At 40.3% G+C, this 23,053-nt stretch overlaps 1 long non-coding RNA gene across 3 annotated transcripts in view; it reads right to left on the bottom strand.

Moving 5' to 3' along the window:
- Window positions 1-23,053, bottom strand: part of LOC101704149 (uncharacterized) — a 70,967-nt gene that overhangs the window by 2,590 nt on the left and 45,324 nt on the right. For 2 of the 3 annotated variants that reach the window (XR_015443029.1, XR_015443027.1), the window contains exons 3-4: window positions 22,529-22,725; window positions 10,751-21,208 (exon numbers count right to left, since the gene is read on the bottom strand). This is a non-coding gene — a long non-coding RNA (uncharacterized LOC101704149). Of the gene's footprint in view, window positions 1-231; window positions 350-10,750; window positions 21,209-22,528; window positions 22,726-23,053 lie in introns of those variants that run through there. The other variant, XR_015443028.1, reaches the window with a different exon arrangement.

The following is a 23,053-nucleotide window of genomic DNA, read 5'->3' as shown; positions in this document are numbered from 1 at the left end:
TGGATAGCATTTCACATGGTACAAAGAAAGTGCTCTTGCATGGGGCCTGGGACATGAAAAGGAGAGAAAACAATTAGGCAGCAAATTTATCTCTGACACGGGAACTTTCCTACCCCCGGGCATATGTACCTAGCATGATGTGCTGAAAAATGTCAATTTCCATTTATTTTATTATAATCTCCCAGTTGGTACAGGTTAAATTAGGGATTCGGGATGGAATGGATGACTTACCTGAGGCACACAGCTGGTAAAAGCAGTAAAGAAAGCCTAAATTCAATTCTTCTGAACCAAGCCCTTTGAGCCTTCTTTTGCCAACTGCCTTAGTGTTCAGAAAAATGTGCAATGACACCTTTAAAAAAAAAAAAGGAGTTGTTATTGGTTACTGTTGTTATTGATTTGGAAAGTACCCATTTCCTAAATAGCTAACCTTCTTTATAATTCCAATAATAATATTATATCTGGCAATTACTTCATTTGCCAAAAGTATTGATTTATCTTCACCTAGAATATACCACAGCTTATTCTCTCAACCTACAGATTTCCGTTTCCTTCCAAATTCAACCTTTCTTTTGCATATTTTATAAAATAGTACATGACCCTATTCTCTATTACCATATAGTTTCCTTTTCTTCATGGAACATACATACATAACAGCATATTGTATACTCTTATGTTGTTTATTTTTTAATGGTCGTTCTCTCGTGGAATGAAGTTCCGTGGGGGCTAGGACATTGTTGCCTATTCATTCTTCCATTCTCACCTCCTAAAACAGTCTCTGGCACACAACAGCTACACAATAAACATTTGTTGAATAAATATTCATTGAATCAACTCTCTAGGCTTCCCTATTTAAAATTTAGCCCCAGGCATCTCTACTTTTTAGACTCTCTCACATCTATTTGATTTGATTAATCAAGAGCCAGAGTTCTAAGGAAGCAGAAGATAGTGGCTAAGATCTTCCGGTGCTCCTCTCCCTACAGGCACAGCAAGTTGAAAAGCTATTCTACACCCAACCAGCTTCACAAGAACTGAAGAAGCCAGGAGGGAGGCTATGGTGCGGCAAGAGCCCACGGTGCCTGGTTTTAGTATAATAATGAGAAAAGACACACTGAAGAAGGCAGGAAAGAGAGTTCCCCATATCAGCTCTCCCCCAACAACTCTGAGCAGTGTAGGGAGAGATGCATCTCATTGAGGGAGGAAGAAAAAATTAAGTCCAGGGTACCAGGCCCTCCATGATGAAACCCAGTGCTTGGCAGAGCCAGGCTAGACCAAGCCCCCAAAGCTGCACTAGTCAGGCCACTGACTGCCTTTACCACTCCTCCCTGGGCCAGAGTCTCAGAGTGAGGAACATAGGGGAGAACAACACAAAAGCTGGCATTTGACTTTGCCCTGGATCACAGAACAGCCCGGCTGGGATGGGACCTGACACCAGGGAGGACGCAAAGGGCACACACACAAAGCCTCCAGACCTGCCCTGGCTTCAGACAGCGTGTTGCTGGGACAGGCTCAACTTAGGCCTACATCACTGCCAGTGGGCCTGGGTCATATCTTATCTGTTCCCCCATGACCGTGCAGGTCCTTGTGGCTGTGAGACTTAGGAGTGACCCTGTTTAGTGTCACCCTTGTTGGTCAAGGTACTGTCTCTACCACATATCCCTCACCTCAGGGAACACAGGTATCTCCAGGCCAGTGCTTGAAGATGGACCCTCCAGATCTAGCCCAGTACCAGCAAAGACTCATACCCTAGAGTAGTGATAGTGAACCTTTTAAGAGCTTTCAGGGACCTGAAAGTAGCCTGGTGTAGCACATGTGCCATAGGTTGGCCACCACTGCCTTATAGCATCAGATGTGCATTCTGGCCTGTGTCACTGCCAGTTAAGACATTGCCCTTGTGTGCACAGGGTTAACTGACTTCACCAGAGGAAAGAATGCAGAGAAACACAAGAAAGCCAAGCTAACCCTTTGGCCCCTCCAACATCTAGTGTGAGGGATGAAGTTTGATCAGCCACAGAGAGTTTCAGGCCAATGAGGGAGGAAGGAAACAAGAAAAAGTAGTGTTCTAGAAGCAAAGAGAAGATAATTCTTAAAGATATAAAGGGATCAACTGTATCATGTTTCCAAAATACTAGGTAAGATGAAGACCACATAAATGACAAAATTTGCAATATGGGGTCACTGGTGACATGGGCAACACTAGTTTTGATGGCAAATGATGGGCAAAAAATGTTGAACTCAACTAGTTGGGTAGAGAAAAGAATGCAAGTAAAACACAACTCTTGCTACAGAAGGGACAGAGAACTGTGATGGAAGGTGGAGGGATGTATAGACTGGGAGTAGTCCTTTTTGCTTGCTTGCTCATTTTTCCAACATGGGAAAGACTACAGTATTTCATGAGGAGAGGAAAAAAATTGACAGCATAGAAGAAAAAAGGAAAATTTCTTCTACAAGTGAAATGTTATAATGATTGCCCCACAAGACACACCTTATGAGTGACAAGAAGCCCACCCACATCTTCTTCATAATACATCCATTATGAAGGGACACCACCTACCTTCCCCATGCCAGGATTTCCAAGTGAGTGAACTTGCTGCCTACAACTGACAGCTATATAGCCAGACAGACACAATTCAAATCTTGGCTTTCCCATTTATTAGCTGTATGACCTCTAGTAAATTACAAACTTCTAAAGTGCCCATATCCTTGACTAGAAAGTGGGAACAATGTTACAATCTCCATTAAAAGACTACTGTTAGATGTTGAGAATTCAGAATAGAGCCATACAGGGTAATCATTCAAAGTGAGCCATTGCTACAGTATAAAAAGTGATACGGTAGATATGAAGGCATGGTATTTTATAACAAATAAGTTTTCCCTGGAAAGGGAGGTGGTAACTTGTATTTGACTGAAAAAAAGAAGGTAGATGGATGTCTTTTTAAAACTATTTTAAAAGGACAGATGAGAAAGAGTAGGAGAAAAGAAGAGGAATGGAGAGGATTTCATGGCCAGGATGAAGACGCTAAAGAAAGGTACCATTTTGAAATTGCCCCAGACCATCTGCTCTGGCTAAAACAGAAAAAAGAATGCAAATAAAACTCAGCTCTTGCTATAGAAGGGACAGAGAACTGTGATGGAAGGTGGAGGTCTGGAACGGAGGCCCTGCACTGTGTGAGGCGGGGTGGAAGACTGCAAGTCCCACACAGGGTCTTAAGTTAGTACACTGGGGGATCCTGCAAAAGGAATTTCGGCACAAAGGCCAGACTTACAAGTGTGTGAAGCTTAAGAGAAATAACATCAGCTCAGAGACACCAGGGGGCAGGGCTAAAGTGAACGCCTCCTTGCAGAGCAGATGTGCATTTGCTCAGGTTCAAGTTCTCAGGGTAATGAACATTTTGGCTGGGTCTTTCTTCACTCTTCCTGTCCTGCAGAGAAACCAGCCAGTCTCTTCTCTAACCCACTCCTCCATGGCACTTAGCTCCTCACCCCTGGGCTGAGCGGCAGAAAACTGCCTGCACCTTCTCTTCTGAGAGCTTAAACTAGCAGGGGAACTGGGGCACAGCTAGATAACTTGGGATGACTTTAAAGCTACAGTATGGGGGATAGCTCAGTGGTAAGTGCTTGCTTAACACACATGAGGTCCTGGGTGCAATCCCCAGCACCATACAAGCACACAAGAAAAGCTATCAAGAGTCTGGCACATTGGAAAGCTTCACATCTACTTCTGATAAACACCTCCCTTTACCCTCACCTCCAGGCACAGCTGAGAATCTGGGACTCTGGTAGATTGAGCAATAACTCAAGGCAGAGCTGGCTCCATCTTATAGCCACAGAAGAAAACTCTTGTAGAAACTTGTAGCTGATTCATACCAATATAGCTACACTGATTCCAAGACGGAAGTGAGCAAAAAGATGTAAAAAGTGATGCAGATGACTAATTGGTACACTATGTAACTGAAAGATTAAGGGATGACTTTTTCCTGGTAGAAACAGACACACTGATCTCGGAGAGCATGTCAAGCATGTAGAGTCCTCCTTCCTAACCAAGACTCCTAACAACAAATTTGGAGCTTTGGGGCTTGATTCTAGACTGCAGTTGACTGCAATATCTCATCTCTTACTCACTAAACAACAGTGATGCTCTGAACACTTAACATGATGCATTAGATTCTGCAAATATAAAAGTAAGTAAGACAAGGTTCTCAAAGTTGAGCAGCTGTGTCAAAGTGTGGAAACAGATATGTAAGTTAATAACTATGAACACATTATGACTGCAGTTCTAACTAAAGCTTGCTGCAGGTGCTTCAGGGGCTGAAGAAGAGCATCCGGCCACGCACAGGCAACCAGCCAAGAGCTGCAGGGCCTCCTGCCTCCTGCTGCAATGTGCATCCCCACACTCCCATTAGATGCCAGCTCGGATAGCACCTTATCAGTCATGCCTGTCTGACCAGCAGGTTCTCTACCCCTATCTTACATTACTTTCCCACATGCAGCACTGGACAGCATCTGGCACACTATCCATTTTATGTGTTTGTTTTTTCTCTGACCTTTCTCCTACAGTGTGAGGGCTGTAATGTGAACAGGGATTGCTGTCTATCTGCTCATGGTATCCACTTCACCTGACACACTGCATCCATACAGAAAGCACTTATTATATACCTGCATTGAGTGAATGAGGGAGACACATAAGGCTAAAGAGTATCAAAGAGATAACAACAAGAATGCACAACACATGTTTAGAAGATGCAAAGTGAGGGATGTTACATAACTGATTTAATGAGAGAAAGCTCCTCATTGATCACACACTATGGATTGTATCTAAATCTCCCCCTGAAGCTTCATGTGCTCATTGTGGAGTTTAGGAGTGGGATATTCATCAGTGGATGAGTCCACTGATGAGCTTGTAGGTAACTGTGATTTAAGAGGTGAAGTCCAGATGGAGGAGGTAGGTTCCTGGGGGTGTGGCCTGGAAGGGTCTATCTCCTTCCCTCCTCCCTTGATCTCTGCTACCTGCTTACCATGCCATGAGCTCTTTCTCCTCTGCCAAGCTGCCCTGCCCTGCGGCCAGCTGGGAGCCAAAATGAATCTTCCTCCTTTAATTTGCAGGTGTACAATTCTGTGTGTTAATGACAAGAAAGTAACTGAGACACCACACATCCCAGAGAAGATGTAGTGATTTGAAGCCGCAGGTTCCATGACAGGTGGGTGAAGTGAGGAAGGTGGAAAGAAGCAGTTATCACAGACACACAGAAGCATGGTTATCACAGGAGAACAGGCAAACCGAGCAGCCTGGCAGCAAGAGGAGTACTCTTCCTCCAGGTTTATGTTCCCAGGAAATTTAAACAGAGGGACACAGGCACAGCAAGATGGAGCAGAGGCAGTATGTTGGAGGTGGATGTGTAAATTAGTCTCCCATGGAGAAAAGTGGGATCCCTAAGTCCTTCCCTCCTTGACTCCTGGAGTACTGGTAGCCAGGCTTATGACATGAGCAGAAGGGCTGAATGCCTCACCCCAATGACTGGCTCAAGAGAAGAAAAATGTCCTTAGTCCCAACATTTTGGGTTGCCCAACATTCTTTCCTGTTAGTCCTAAAAGGAACTGACCTATACAGAAGCCCGGGTCACACAACAGGAATTCTGATCAGTCTGCATAGTGTGCACATTTCTTTCTTAAATACAAGTAAACAGATAAAAATCACATTCCAACAAGCCTCTAACAAAAGACAGAAATGTAAAAAGAAAAAGACAAGAACTTGAAACCAGAACAAAGCAGAGGGCAGGAGACATCAGAGAAGTAAGGTATTGGATCAGTGAAACAAAAAGATAGTGCTCATGTATATGAAAATAAATACATTGACAAAGGAGATTTTAGGGGGATATTTTGTAATGTGATAAGCAGAAAAATTTTGAATTATTAATAGTGGTAGAAGATAAAGTTGAAGAGTTCTTTGTAAAAGTATAACCAGAAGACAATGAGGTAGGAAAGAAAAATAAACATAGAAGCTTGTATCACAGTAAATAATAACCACTTAACATGTGTTCAAGTTAGAGAGAACTGAGGCAGTGGAGGAAAGAGTTATCAAAGAAATAGCATAGTTTGATGAACATCAGGACAGCGTATGGAAAGGCGCATCTTTGCAATTTCTTAAAATAGACTTTGTATTTAGAAGAAGTTTTAGGTTCATCCCAAAATGGAGCTGTAGGTATAGAGAGTTCCCAGATAACCCCTTCCCCACACTGTAAGCCTCCCCCATTTCTCCCATTTTAATTTCAATGAAGTCCTGGTTATCAGTTCTTTCTTTCACAGACTGTGACGCTAAAATTGCATTCAAAGCCATCTCTGTAACCAACAACATCATCTAGGTTTTCTCCCACATTATGTTCTCAGATTTTTTAATAATTTTACACTACCTTTATGCTTATAATCCACTTTGGGTTAATTTTTGTGAATGGTAGAAGTTTTGTGTCTAGATTCACATTTTTTATGAGTCTGGCACCATTTGTTGAAAACAGTATCTTTCTCCACTGTTACTTTTGCTCCTTTGTCAAAGATCAATTAACTATATTTATGTGAGTCTCCTTCCAGGCTCTCTATTCTGTTCCACTGATTTGTTTTTCTTCTCTCTTGTCACTACCATGCTATCTTGATTACTGAAGCTTTAAAAGTCTTAATGTGGAGTGGTGTCTTCTTCCAACAGGGGTTATTTTTCTCCAACAGTGTGTTGGCTATTTTAGATCCTTTGCTTTTCCATATAAAATTTAAAATCAACATTCACAAAATAACACTATAATCTGATTGCACTGCATTTATAGTTCAAGTTCAAAAGAAGTGACATCTTAACAGCAATGAATCTACCTATCCTTGAACTTGAGATATATCTCCATCTACTTCATATTTTTTTCATTTTATTGGTTCAGTGTTTTGTAGTTTTCCTCATGTGGATGTTGTACATATTACATCAGACTTATATCTAATTATTTCATTTCTGAGGCTTCTAATGTAAATGATATTGTGCTTTTAATTTCAAATTCCACTTATTATTGCTCATATATGGGAAATATGGGAAAGCAACTGATTTTATACATTCATCACCCATCTTATTATATACCAACCTTGTGCTCTTGAGGTAATCATATTAGTTCCAGTCTATTTTGTTGATTGGTTCAGACTACCTACCTAGATTCTCATGTCATCTGCAAAGACAGTTTATGTTTTCCTTTCCAATCTGTATACCTCTTACTTCCTTTTCTTGCGTTACATTTGATATGTTACCATTATGTATGATGTTGCTAGGATTTTTTAAAAATAAATATTCTTTACCAAGTTGAAGTAGTTTCCCTCTATCCTGAATTTATTGAGGGTTCTCATGAATGGGTATTAGATTTTGCCATTTTTTTCTCATCTACCAACATGCTCTGTGATTTTTTTCTTCTGTAGTTTAGTGATATGATTTCTGGATTTCCTAATGTTTAACAGCCTTTCATACCTAAGGTTAATCCTACTTCACCATACCTATATCCCAAGAACAATAATTCTTTTTAAAACATTTTTAAACTCAACTTGCCAGTATTTTATTGAGGATATTTGCATGTATATTCATAAAATATTGGCCTCCCATTTTCTTTTCTTTTTATATCTTCATTTGGCTTGGATATCAGCATACTTCTGACCTCATAAAATAAGTTAGAAAGTATTACCTCTGCTTCTATCTTCTTAATGAGGTTGCAAAGAATCAATATAATTTCTTTCTTGAGTGTCTGGCACAATTCACCAGTGAACCCATGTGAGCCTGTTGTTTTTGCCCAGTGTTTTACATGGTTAATTAATTACTGATTTAATGTATTTACTAGATAAAAGCCTTATCAGAATCTCTCTGCTTGTGTGCATGGTCGCAGATTGTGTCTTATATGGAATGGATTCATTTCATCTAGTTTATCAAACTGGTGAACACAAAATTGTTCATAGTATTCATTTATTATTCTGTTAATTTCCATGGGACCTAAAGTGGTGCTCTTTCTTTCATGTCCTGTATTAATCTTTTGTTTCCAGGGTTTTAGCTGTCGTGGCTAAAAGCTCATCAATTTTATTCATAATTCAAAGAACCAGCTTTTGAATTCATGGATCTTCACCGCTGATTTTTCATTTGCAGTTTCACTGGTCTACTACAATTTCTGTTATTCCTTTTCTCTCTTCTTTTCTTCCTTCCTTCTTTCTCTCTCTCTCTCTTTCTTTCCTGGTATTGAAACCAGGGCCTTCACACTGAGCTCCTTTTTATTTTGTAATTTTTGTCATTTTATTTTCCCACTCCTTTTTATTTTGTATTTTTTGAGACAGAGTCTCACCAATTTGCTAAATTGCCTAGGGTGGGCTGGAACTTGAGATCCTCCTGACTCAGCCTCACAGAGTGATGGTGTTTCAGGCATGCACCAACAATCTCTCCCTGGTCTTTTACTTTGGATTTAGTTTGCTCTTTTTGTTGTTGCTGTTGCTGTTGTTGTTTGGAGTTTCCTAATGTGGAAGTTTAAATGGCTGATTTTAAATCTTTCTACTTTTCTACATCTATCTTTTTAAATTAAAAAATATTACAAAGAGTGAAGTCTGGAATGGTTTCTGTGAAAAAATATACCACATTCAAGATTTAAGATGAAGAATGGCACTGATCTTCTTGACAGCAGCCCTGAAAGAAAGCTAGGAAACTGGAGCAATTCATTTACCACTTGAAAGGAAATAACTTTTCAGCTGGTTTTCCATAACTAACTGATAATTAATTATCTGTGTATGTAAGGCAGGAACAAAATTACTAAGTGTATTTTATTTGCATAGTTATAATAATATAAAACACCAAGCACTGATTTAACCAGAAATTGTGAAAAGACTTTATGAGAAACTGGGGAGAGGAAATCACATGCACGAGGGGGATGTGGGGGGCTCACAACATGAGAGAGGCATGATAAAACTAATTTTTTGTCTTCTGTTGCAGAAAATTACTAGATAATGGAATAGCCAAAATTGAAGCACTAAGAGGTATGATAAAAAATACAGCGAATATTTTTAAAATTTTAAAAATTATTACAGTAAGCCAAGGATTTAGCTCAATGGTGCTGCCACCTGCTTCACAAGCGCAAGGTCCTGATTTTGATTCCCAATACCAAAAAAAAAAATTATTACAGTAAAAAACATATCACCATTAATTTCCTCAAAATGCTCCCCGTCCCTTCAAATACATTTATCTGATCATTCTCACCACTTTCTAAAGCAGATCTGGAAGTCTTCTTTTATGAATGTGTGTAGTTGCACAGTTGCAGCTGCCTGGATGTCCTGAATCCATTCAAAATGTTTACCTTTCGTGGCTGTTTTGACTTTAAGAAGAGTCGGAAGTTGCATGGTGCCAGATCTGGTGAATGAGATGGATGCGGACACACGATATTGTTTTTAGGAACCTCCTTTTCCATTGGATAGAACCTGGCAGCAGCATTCACAGCGTTGTAAAGACACTGTAAAGGGGACTCCCAGAACTGCTTCAGAAAGTTGCAAGAATGATGGAATAAGTGTGTTCAAAGCAATGAGGATTATTTAAGAAGGATTAATGGCAATGTGTCTTTTACTATAATGTTTTATTTTTAATTTAAACATTCACCATATATTTTAATCATCAAAAAGTAGCTGTTGCTGGTGAGTGGAATTTGGGGTTAGAAAAGTATCAGGCAGGCAGTGACACTTTATTGTAATACTGCTTGAATTTTAATCTATGAATAATATATTAATTTCATAATAATGAAGATTAAAATTAAAACACTAAACCACCTTCCTATTCTGCCATCCTAATGATCTATGTACTGTATCATTAATTCTAAATATGACTTATAGCAAAATAGTACTTCAGACATACTGTAGAATTAACTTCTTCCAGCTAAATGAATTTTGGAATTCTTCTTTAGATTAAAAGAGGGGGAAGGGCAGTAGGACTGGTCCTGTCCAAATCAGGATCAGCTTTTTTAATAAATGGAAATATAAGAAGTAGAATCCTAAACCAATGGAAAGAAAAAGTTAATACTTCTTGGATCATGTATATATGATCAACACTTGATTCATTTTTTATATCCCCAACTGCCTCTGGCACAAACAACTAACCTTCACTCAGACACTAAGTGCTGGATCCTTCTCACGGGTCATCTCATGTCACCTCACAACATTTTTATGCAGCAAATATTCTAACCATGTCTCATAAATGATGTTACCAGAACTTTGGTTAAATTGCTTGCTGAAAGATATCCTGTAGTTTGTAGTCAAGTCAGAATTTTAGCCCTACTGCTTTCTGCTAAGGTGTCCATTTTCTTTCCATTACTCTGCCCTGCATTTCGGAATATTTGCACATAATTTACTTGATACACAGAAACCTTCTCTTAGGAGGACAAAGAGATCAAATAACCCCTAGAACCACAAGCCTTGCAGTCCCCAGACTTTGTCTGTTTCTAGTCCTTGCTCATCACATCCTTTTCTGTACCTGTCACACAGCTCAGAAAACAGCTAAACTCACTACAGACAGGAAGTAATAATTTTGAACTGTTCAAGATTCTTACTGCAGACAACAGAACCTACTCTGGCTAACTTAACCAGAAAGGGAGTTTAATAAAAACATTAACCCTCCAGAGATTATTGGAAAGGCTGAAGGAACACAGTCTGTTCTGAAGTCACATAAAAGGTCACCACCAAATTCCCACACCTCCTCGTCCACCCACACACCCACCTACCCACACACACACACTCACACACACACACACACACACACACACACACAAACCATGCAAAGGAACTTTTCAGAGTAAGTAAGCTCACTGCTTCTGCGACCAAACACAGGATTTCAAAACCTGACTGCACTGCAATCACTAAAACTGCAGCAATAACACCACCTTGGGTGCCAGGAATTCTACTCTGCGGTTGCTGCTGTTGCTTAAAACCCAGGCACCTCTGAAGCCCGTTGCTCTGATAAGATGAAAGCTCCACCTAAACCTGGAGAACACCCAACTCAAGCCACACTTGGAAGCATCTGACAGGCAAGACCAGATCGCCTGCGTCCATCTACACTGCAAGAAAAACTGAGGATTGGACTTCTAGTGAGGAAGTGGGAATTGATACGTGTGAATTATTTAAAAGATTCTGGAAAATTCCAAACAAGTCCACTAAAAACTCATTCAGAAGAGATGAAGATTCAAGAACTACTCCCAGATTTCTGGGTCAGGAAAGTCAGTGAATAATGATGTCATTATAGAGACAGCGGACACTGGAGTTCGGAGTTCGGAGTAGGTGAGAGAACTGTAAGCAGAGTGCCAGAAAGTTGAGTTTGAGGTACTCATGAGATACGTAAATGAAGACGTTTAATTGAATATATGAGCCTGGAGCTTAGATGGAAGGTCAGAGCTCCAGGTAATAATGGGTCTGTCATCAGCATACAGATGCGACTGGTGCAGTGAACAGGACAAGGCTGCAAAGAGAAGGCATAGTGCGTGAGAAGAAGGCAAGCCTTGGAGCTGCCCAGCACTCAGACAGTAAGATGTTGGGCAGAAGAGAAAGAATGAGCAAGGGAGAGTGTCAAAGAAAGGTCAGCGCACCAGAGAAAGGAAGCAAGAGCTGGTGGAGTCTTGGAAGGCCAGGCAGAGAAGCCAGGAGAATAGATCACGAATGTTTTCACCTTACATTCAAAGAGGATAACTACGTTAGGAGACAGATAAGTACATCAGCTTAAGGTACTGATTTTACAAGGTATACACACTGTAAACATCACATCATACTCTGTAAATACAGGCAGCTTTTGTGGATCATTCCTCCACAGAGCTGAAGGGAAAAGGGCCAGGGTTCAGATCTCATAATTCCATTTCAGATGGACAAAACATGCAATAGACAATTATTCATTTCCTCCTTCATCCCATAACTTTTAGTCTCGTTTTCTCTACTTATATTGGGTCACACTGTACTGAAACAGAGAAAAGATAGAGAGGCAACAAGAGAGAAACTAAAGGGAAAGCTTAAAAGTAGATCCTAGGGCTTTTCCGCTTCATATACCTTCACCCACATTATGAACCTCCTCTGCCCACTCATGAATGTAGGTGCTCTGTTTGTGGTATAGCTGAATCCATTCTACTGCTGGTGATGTCATCCAGTGGCCTTGTTCTGGCTTTTCCCTATGTCCTCCTTCCCATACACTAAGCTCCAGCTGCCCTGAAAAGACCGTGTCATTCATTCATTTTAGCGTCCTCTTTCATTTGGTTAATTATTATTCACCTCCAGGTCTCTCTTTATATTTTACTTTCTCTAAAAGTATTTTAAACCCTCCCAGCATGAATCTGAGTTCAATGACAAGGCTGATCAAGGGTAATGGGAGGGGTGATGGCAGTCAGGTGAGGTTATAATCAAATAAAAGATCATGATACCTGAGAGTAACTTTTAAACATCAGTAATTTTAAAATTTCAGTGAAAAGCCTGGATGAAGGGATCTTCTCTGTCCTGAGCTGCAAAAGGATACCTGAAGACAAGAACATGTTTTTTTGTCTAATTTATATCCCAAAATTTATGTTCATCATTCATTAATGATTTTTTAATGATAATAATCTATCATGCTATTTGTGTGGTATAAGAGGTGACTCTAGGGTTTTCCTTCATTCTGGCAGGTCTATTTTTGAATTTAATAGTGACAAATAGCACCACTGAGTAGATTTCTTCAGTGAGTACAGAAATGGTCCTTTGATCCCTATGGCATAATTGGAAAATCTCTAGTTTACCCTTATTTCTTTCCTATTTCTCATTTTCCAAATTAGATGAGAGGAAAAACTACACAACGATGGAAGAAATTAATACACCTGGAGATAAGTCAAGGGAGTGAACTTAATGAGCAGAAAGAAGCAGAAGAGGCAAAAAGGTGCACGGGATTTTCTGGATGTTCTCAGGCTTCACTGAGGTCCATGGTAACTGTGCTGACTCTGGAAAATGGGATTGTGCATAGGTATTGAGTCTTGACAGACCCCACATCTTCCTTGATGTTGGCCAGGACATTCTAACCCTAATGAAACACACCTTAGAACTGAGAGGAAGGTGTGCTGGGCACCAGGAGCCTCGTGAGTCAGTTGGCCTTGAAGACTGTTGGTTCCTGATGACAAAGTTATGCCTCATAGCTTCAGCCTGCTTTTCCCAGATAAGCACCAAAAGAGGTGCCTTCCAGGAGGTGAATAACATCCTTCACTAAGCCCAGTGTCGATGCAACCGGTGTTCAAACATCAGCTGCAGCTTTTTTCTAATATTGATGGCTAAAAATAACTATTTTTTCATCTCCATTCTCACATTTTTATTTTAGCCTACCACCCAACCCAATACATATGTCTCTCTTCCTTTGTCTTTTATTCAAAGATAACACAGAGCCCTTTTTAAGAAAGCCCAGTTAGGAGCTGTCACATGTATGAGAGAGGCAAGATTTTCATGGTCTGGGAGGGCCTTTGTACAAATTAGTCTGAAGATTTGTTATAACATTTATTTTTTGCTTTGCCTTGCACCGTTTGTCTAGTTATGGGGACTAACGGCACAGATCTCTTCATGCGTGTCAGGATCACACATATCCAAGTCGTGATTCAACACTAGGAAACCATTGGAGCAGTAGCTTTTAATCCCTCTTTGGGGAAATGGTCTCTTTGAAATTGATGCCAAAAACTTTCACTAGAAAAACTCCCTTCAACCACATAAGTATGACAAACCTCAATCTCAAAGGTGCAAATTCAAATCACTCCCTTGCTTTCTACATCAACACTTCCTCCTGCGATCCCCCTCCCCAAGTAACTTCCCATTGGCCTTTCTCCTCCTTCAGTATCTTTTTGGAATCCAAACATCAGAATCAAGATATAGGCTATAAATTAAAAAGATGAATCACTGTTAAACAAGAAACCTTAATCTCAATGATAAATGTACAGAACTTGGTATAGTCCTAAGAAATGTAAAAACAACTTAAAAAGTTACACAGTTAAAAATGCAAATTAAATACTATAGCTAGGAAAAAAAATGAGGGAATAAATGTTAAATTTTCCATAATCAACCATTCTTGGTCTCACAAGGACAGAGGACAAAATGCTTTTCTTCAGTCAGATTAATACCTTAATATGACCCACGGCTTTCTGACCACTGATGAAAGCTGGAAAAGGCTGGTGTACAATGATACATTGGTCATGATGTCTTGGTGGAAACCACTTTTCCTTTTGCTGATTACAAGCTGGGTCTCTTTCAACTATTCCCTTCATGGAAGAACAGAACAAAATCCCACTATTCCTGAAGGCCTATAGGTTACTGAACTATTCTACATTCTTGAGAGCAGAAAGCATTCAGTTGATAGCAAAGAATACAATTATGTACTTAAAAATATAATCAGTGTATACATCCTCATTATCTCTGTATTACAGCACCTAAAATAGGATGAATCAAGACAATCAGCTCAAGGTCTACCTCTCTCTCTGGATGCTCTGTTATTTGGAGAATAATTCTGGAAGCTGAAGTGTAAAGAAAGTGCTAACAAATGCTGTATGTGTATGCACACGCATGTGCTATGCTATGTGTTGATCAAAATGCCAATAATTGCCAAAGCAAATGAGGTGGCTTTGTCTCTCTCCACTGAAAATTTCCTCTTTAGGAAGTGGGCATTTAAGTGATAACATGTATAAAAATATTCTGTCAAGCAGGGGTCTTAAAGTACACATGGAATAGATTACAAATGGTATATCATGGACTTAGATGACATAGTAGGCCCACAGGAAGCAAAGACCAAGGGACACATGCTCCTTACATGCAGCCCTATTTCTACTGTTCAAATTAAGACAGAAAATGATGAAAGTGACCCTGCAGATAGGTTATCTGGCTGGGATTACAAAAGACAGAAGGGTAGGAGTCAGGATTTGAACCCAGGTAATTTGAGAGCTTGAAATCTTAACCATATGCTAATCATTTTGTACATCAATAAAATACTAAAATGACATTCAAACACACAAATTTTGTGACATTTACTAATGGGAAAATTATTAGTGATAATAATCTATAATCTATAATTCTATAAATTCTAGTATGCTACCCCAATTTCCTTTCCTAGCCTTATAATATAAAAAGGCATCCAAATTTCCTGAGAGTCAGTAGAATGATGTAGCCAGAATATATTGAATTCTGCAGGAGGTAATTGGATTTAATGTTTGCTATATATTAACTAAATCTTCTTCACTGCTACTAGTACAAGGAGGTATAATTTGTTTCAAATACATTGTGGCATTATCTATTCATTTTGAAGATATACATATCTTATGACACAGCATCCCAAGAAAAACTGTAAAATAGACAAATTGTGGTATATCTATGAAGTGGTATATTTTACAGCTCTGAAAATACACTAGATACAGCATGAATGAAATTCAGCAAGTTACAAAAGAATACACATAGTGCCTGGATCACTCTGTAGGAAATAAAAAGGTTATGCAACTTGAGATCTTTAAAGCACTATGCTTGCCTTGTAGTGGAAAAACCATCCTTAAAATATCATAACGGACATGGATGTGGTGGCATATGGCTGTATTCCCAGAACTATGGGCAGCTAAAGCAGGAAGATCACCAAGTTGGAGCCCAGCCTAGGCAACTCACCAAGACTGGATCTCAAAATTTTAAAAAAATTAAAAAGGGGAGCTGGGGATGTGGCTCAGTGCAAAGGCCCTGGGTTGTTCAATCCCTAGTACTGACAGTACAGGAGAGCCAGAGACAGAGAGACACATAGATAGATAGATAGATAGATAGATAGATAGATAGATGTCAGGAAATCTGTAATGACTTAGAGGCATTTGAAATTTTAATGACCTAATTGGCAATACATATTGTACATTTTATGCTTTCAAGAATCCCTGAAGAAGGAAGTAAGAACATGGAAAAGAAAAGCATCAAGCCTCGGTTCAGTACTTTATGCTACTGGCCCCAGATGTCCAGTTCCATGTGAGGACATTTATGGTGAAAAGAGGGGACCAAACTGAGAAGAAACTGCAGCTAAGCATGGTGGCACATGCCTGTAATCCTAGCTGCTCTGGAGACTGAGGCAGAAGAACAGAAAGTTCGAGGTCTCTTACTGAGTTCCCATTGCAAAATTTAAAAAGGGCTTGGAATGTAGCTCAGAGGTAAAACACCGCTGGATTCAATCTCTAGTACCAAAAAGGGAGAGGGAGAGAAGGGGAGGGAGAGGAAGGGAGGGGAGGGAGGGAAAGGAGAGGAGGGAAGGGAAATAGATGGGGGGGGGGTGTTACAGAGAGTATGGAACTGGATTAGCATTTCATATATTTAATCACAATACAATTTAAGGCATCACATCACACATGTCCATTTCTATAAACCCTTCCCTCTTAGCACAAGCTAGATTGTAATGTGTCTGAGTGGAATGCATTCCAGCTCTTAGAAAGCTCTGCTACCAGAGAGAAGGATACTGGTTCCTGAAAGAGCACAAGCTTTGCTTTGAACCCAGTGTACAACTTGGATCTATCAATCCATGATGTGATGTTACTGCAGGCCAAAAGGCCCGCCTTTTAATTAGTGGCCCAGGGCTTCTCATTTGTGCTTCAACAGACCCAACTTGGTGTCCCAGAAAGAACAAGGACTTTAAAATTTCTATACATCTTCAAATCCTGGTTCTTCCATTTACTAGCTACTTGGCCTTGGGCATATTACTTGCCTATAACTCTTGCCTATAAAATAAAGATGTAAAGCCTACCAGGCAGGATTGCTGTGAGTGAAATAGGACCACATGTGAGTGTCACCTCCTTCTACGATGCTCTAAGCTTAATGAATGCTGGCTGAGCCATATATGCTAGTGGAATGACAATCTAGGATTTAATACATGAATTACTTATTTCTATTTCAAAGATTTTATGGATTTTGATGCAATGTATTTCTTCACAAGACTTCATTTCTGAATGTTTCATAATTCTTCTGACCCACTAGTCTTGCAGAAAGTATGATCACAACCATAGAAGCATATGTGGTGCTCTCCAGTCCATACACCACAACCACTCAACAGTCAGAGCTGCAGCCAGCCAGGAAGGAGAATGCTTGCAGCTATTCAGTGTTAACAGATATGAGAGCAGAAGTATAATCTCAGTGGCTTTGAGGCTTGGAGGAAATGTTCATTTCTAAGAAGCAGGGACAAGGACACCAAGGACGTGATACAGAGACTGAAATGGTCTTTATGACCAAAAGAAAAGGAAAGTATCCTCTTCACCCTTACATCTTCTCTTGCCTGTGAGTGATCTCAGCAATTCCCTAGAAATTGGGTTGCCCTGGGATTGAGGCAATTCCAAGACACAAAAAAATGTGGGAGCATAAGAAAGAAGATTAAGTTGGGGAAATAAGAAGCCCCCAGGCTTCTCTTTCATCCTACAAGAAAATGAGTCCTTAAGCTGCAGGAAATAGGTCAGAATTTCCCCCAAACTCAGGCAAACCACTGTGAAGTCTCTGAGACCTGACACTCCCTGATGGACACTCCACCAATATATTAGATTCTCAGGCAGCCAAGCACACCTGCCTAGCATGAAACCCTTCCTATTTCATAAAGTAGTTTCATATGCGTATTTCATATCATTTCAACATCCAAATAAGGAAGTAACATCTCACCACATTTTATAAGTCAGGAAGCAGAGGCTTCTAGTTCCATGGTGAATTCCTTTCCAATGGGCCAGAGTGAGCTTACCCTACTCCTCATTCATTCTGGCCCCCTCACCTGACACTGTGCTACCTGAAGTCATCTTCAAGAAATTCTTACTACACAGACACACAATTTTACAGCCACAAGAAAGCTGTTTGGAGTTCTGATAGGCAGAGAGAGAGAGAGAGAGAGAGAGAGAGAAAGAGAGGATGAATATGAGTTATTATATTAAGAGGCATTATAAATGAAAATGGACTTTGGAACCAGAATGCCTGGTCCAAATCCTACTTTCTTCACCTAACTAGTTAGCAGAGTAACCATGGCAAGTCACACCTTCTATGGTCAAATTTCCTTCCCTGTCAGATGGAGATAATAGCACTGTCCACCTCATAAAGCTATTAGGTCATATAAGTCAATGTGTATATAGAGTGCTGATGGGCTGGGGATTTAGCTCAGTGGCACTGCACCTGCCTGCCAAGTGCAAGGTCCTGAGTTTGATCCCAGGTAGCAAAAAAAACTAAAACCAAAAGAAAACAAAACAAAAAAAAATAGAGTGCTGGTTACATGGCTCAGAGCATTAGCTTCCAGCACTAAGTTGACAAACCAATTCCCTAACTCAGGAATTTCAGGCACTGGATCCATTCAGTCAAAAGGACAGATAAAGAGATATGCACTTGATTCTCAAGAGTGCTTCATCCCCAGAAGGGATATCCTTCATTTTCCTCATTTTGTACCTCTCCAGATAATTTATAAACATACATTTTAAAAAGCTCTCTATAGTATTACTCAAGTTGAGAGAGAATAAGCAATTTTATCACAAATTCAGCCACCTTAAGCTAGCACTAGCTCACATTTGAGACCTTTCACGCACCTAGTAATAATAATTTAAATCTCTTAAACTTAGCAACTCAGATATCCAAATCCTTCTGAAACACAATTTTCTCACATTCAACCTTCATCTCATCACAGAAAAGATCAACGTCTGAGACACACAATCTGCAGATTACAACCCCGACGTTCTTTACTTTGAATGCCTGTCATACACCAGGCCCAGTGCCAGCCCTGAGAAATATGACAAGACTGTACTCAGTTCCTCAGATGATGGCGCTTACAATATAGGGTTGTGTGTGATTTCCAATAAAGCTGCCCCTGGTCAAATGTGGCAGTTCAAATTTAAAATTTATCAAAGTTAAATAAACATTTAAAAATTTTCCTCCATCACACTAGACACATTTCAATATTTGATATTCACTGTACCTAGTGGCTACTGTATTAGACAAAGGCTATTTGTCTAGTGCATTAGATAAAGGATATTTGTAGCACTGTGAAAAATTCTGTTGGGCATCCCTGATCAGGAGAAAGATAAAAGTAAGTAAACCAGCAATGAGAATATGGTGTGTGTTGCTTTCCATGACTGTAACAAAGTGCCTGAGATGGCCAGACATGGCAGCTCAAGCCTATAATCCCAGCTCCTTGGAAGAGGATCACAAGTTTGAGATTAGCCTGGGTAGGTTAGCAATATAATAAGACTTGGTCTTAAAAAAGAAAAAAAAAAATAATAAATGGGCTGGGGATGTAACTCAGTGGAATGCCTGGGTTTGATTTCTAGTACTGCCAAAACAAAATAAATTTTAAAATGCCTGAGATAATCAACTTACAAGGAAGAAAGTTTTATTTTACCTCACTCTTTTGGAGGTTTCAGTCAATGATTATTGGTATGATTGTTTTGATCCTGAAGTAGCCTGGCATATCATGGCAAAAACAAGTGGCAGAGGAAGCCTGTTCACTTCAAGGGGTTGGAAGTAAAAGAGGAAAGGGCAGCAGTTCCAGTCTCCCTTTTGATGGCGGCCCCTAATGATCTCACTTCCTTCCACTTGGTCCCACCTCTTAAAGTTGCCACCACCTCCTAACAGCACCACAGGATAGTGATCAACCTTTTAACACACAGGCCTTTGGGAGACTCACACACACCACAGCAGCATGAAAATACTATGATGTAGAAACACAGGATGCTACAGGGAAAAACCTCTAACAGTTGTGAAGAGATGGGGACTAGGAAAGACTTCTTAGCAATAGTGAAACCAAGCCATAAAATGGAAATTTCCTTGTTTCTAAAAACTATAAGCTTACTTCAGGATGCAGATGTGGAGCTCCAGGACCTTACCAAAAAATGATCTTTAGAGCCTGGCAGAATCATATCTCTCTGAGGAGCAGAACCTGAAGAATGAAAACAGGGCCTCAAGGACCTGGACTACAAGTAAGGGGCATTTTCCACAACTACAGGACTCACCAGAGTTACTCAAAAGTTCCAGTTGTATGCTAGGAGTGGTATACTAGGCATGGACTCCTCCACCAAGACTCCTGGTTACAGCCAATCAGCCTTCTACTTCGCCTCATTGTGGGCCACTTAAATTCCTTTGCTACTGCCTAACTGAGCAAACAGATTTGAGCATGCCTCCTCTCTCCTTGTTGATAAAACTTCAATTAAGCTCTTTCCTTTTGCAAAAACCCACTGCCATAGTATTAACTTTTACATGTGTCAGGCACAGAGCCTTTGCTTGGTATCAACAGTCTAAGCTGAGACTGGCTTGACAAGGACCTTCTGCACAGTTGCCATGTGCTATGTGTGAAGAATAATAAAAACAAAGGCTGTTCTCCATAGTCTCAGCAGAAGAAGATAAACAAACTCAAAGCAATTTCTGGTTATGACAAAGGAAAAGAACAGATGACAAGGAAAGACTACTTCAGTTTGCTAAGTCAGAACACACTGTTTATTTTAGGACTTGTAAATATGTAATGACACAAACTTTATGGCTGCATGATTTTTTTTCCCTTCAGTGCTCGTAACCCTGGAGAACATTCAGGACAGGCAGACAGTTGGGGATTGACAGCAGAACGATGGTCAAGCCATGGTATTAAGGACATGGGGAAGGGCTGTTGAAGTTGTGGATCATGGAGTCTCAGTGTAACACAAAAGTGGTGAAGGCGGGCTGGACTGATGTGCACTGAGAAAACAGAAGTCAAAACTACGGATCTGGATGAGGGAGAAAGAAGACAAAGGGCAGGGACAACTGAGTGTCAGACTGGAGGGAGGAGGGAGGATATGGTCAGAGGGTTAAATATTCAAATTTTATTGTCCAGAGAAAAAACACATTTCTGTAAGTAACCATAGGACTGGGCACACAAATGTTAGAGCAATGAAAGGCAAGATAGGTAGAATACCTAGGGTCAAGGCTTTGGCTCTCCTACAATGCACAGCTCAGCTCAGGGCACACTCCATAAGGTCCTCATAGAGTTCTTCACATAGTGGCTGCAACTCCAGAAGACCACCATACCTAACATATCCCCTGGGCCCAATTCTCTTTTTTCAAGTCACTTGCCTGAATTGAAGTAGGATCACAACCACACCTTCCTGGTGGCCTGGTGTCTGCTCAGCTCAGCAACCAAGGATCCAAACTTCCTGGCTGGAATGTGCTCTGTGACTCTCCTTGTCAGAGGCATTCTTACAGCTCTGGGGTCTTCCTACATCCCAAGGAAAGCCAGAAGATCACTAAATGCTGGGCTTCAGGCTTATCCACCCTTAGAAACTAGATGAGGCTGATACAAGGGAGACTAAAAAAATACCAAGGAAATCCTTTGGTCTTAAATGAGATGCCTGCCAGTGTTAATATTTGCACATTAACCTTACTAACTGCCTTTCTTTAACATAAAAAAGTGAGAGAAAAATGCAATTCTCACTCCTACTTCTGACTTCTCATTTTAGCTTCTGCCGTTGGAATCACTTGTTGGGGTCTGCAGTCCAATTACCAGCCCTGAGGACATGCCCACAATAGGTGAAAAGGGATGAATTGGTAGCCAAAACCTGGCAAAAGTCAGCATGCAACACTACAGGTAAACTCTCTACAGAGCCATGCGCTGCTCTTCCTCTACCTTACAGTGAATGGCTGAGAGAACATGACTCACCCTGAAGACCCCACTCACTGGACTCTCTACACTAAGAAAGTCTTTCCCAGTCCTCCACACCCTCCACCTTAAAACATATTGTCCTCTGAGACACCACTGTTACTCTCCTGAAGCTTTTTCTTCTTAAAATCTATCTTTCTGCCTAATACATTTTTTTCTTGACACAAAGAACACTTTTATTCAACTTTGCTTCCCTGATACTCAAGGTAATGTCTAGTATGTAGGTTCCACTTAATGAATACCTGAGGAAAGGAGAAAAGACATGAGAAAAGAGGAGGAAGGAAAAATATATAAAATCAGAAAGGAGGATGACAATCATTTGGCAGGAGAGAACATGATGGTGACTGAATGTTTTCATTGTAAAGGGTGAAAGCAGAGATAAGTGGAGAAGTGATTATAAAACACATATGAATCCAAGTTTATATTGGTCTCTGGGCCTAGAAAGTAAAGAATGTTCCTTTACAACACTGAATAGGGTACATGTGTTCTTTGTCATACATTTTACATTAGCGAAAGAGGGAAGTGTAGCTTGATCCACCTAGTAAGGGTCCTCATGTGTTCATCAGTTCATCAGCGTCTTTAGGGGGAAGCTAAGGTGAAATAACTGAAGTGAAAACATTTGTAAAAAGCTAAAGGGCGCTGCACCTTGTTGTTGACCCTATCCCTGTTTTGCCCCTCCAGACTGAAGTGTGATCAGCTGCAGTGAGTAGTCTGTCTCATCAGCCTGCACAAGAGGAGAATATCTCACTACTCTCACAGATAAATTAGATGAAACCACATACAAGCTGTGATCAAAATATATGGTGAGTGTTTCAATTGTCATTTATCCCCTTGGGATACGCCCCCTCACCTCAAACACATTTATTCCATCATTCTTACCACTTGCTGAAGTAGTTCTGGAAGCCCTTTTTTCATGAGGTGCCTTTATGAGGTGTGATGAAAACTGTGGTGAATGCTGCTGCTGAGTGCCATCCAACAGAAAGAGAAGCTTCTAAAAACATTACGGCATGTGGCCAGGTATTTAGCTCAGTGGTTTCACTGCCTGCTGCGCAAGCGCAAGGACTCGAGTTCAATCCCTGGTACCAAAAAAAAAAAAACATTACGGTGTGTCTTCGTCGACCTTATTCACCAGATCTGGCACTGTGTGACTTCTTGCCCTCCCCCGAAGTCAAAGTAACCATGAATGGTAAATATTTTGAATCGATTCCTGATGTCAAGGCAGCAATGACAGTGCAACTAAAGATACTTACAAAAAAGGAGACTTCCAGAACTGCTTCAGAAAGTGTCAAGAACGATGGGACAAGAGTGTCTGAAGTGAGGACAGCATTTTGAAGAGGATTAATGGCCATGAGCCCTTTATGTTAATTTTTTTTAATTTACCTATTCCCCATATATTTTATCATC

This window comes from Heterocephalus glaber, unplaced genomic scaffold (genome assembly GCF_053883595.1).
Source record: "Heterocephalus glaber isolate CG9 unplaced genomic scaffold, H.glaber_assembly_v1.0 deba00001561, whole genome shotgun sequence".
Classification (NCBI taxonomy): Eukaryota; Metazoa; Chordata; class Mammalia; order Rodentia; family Bathyergidae; genus Heterocephalus; species Heterocephalus glaber.
Note: the sequence above shows the minus strand (reverse complement) of the source record. Positions and strands in the feature narration are given on the sequence as shown.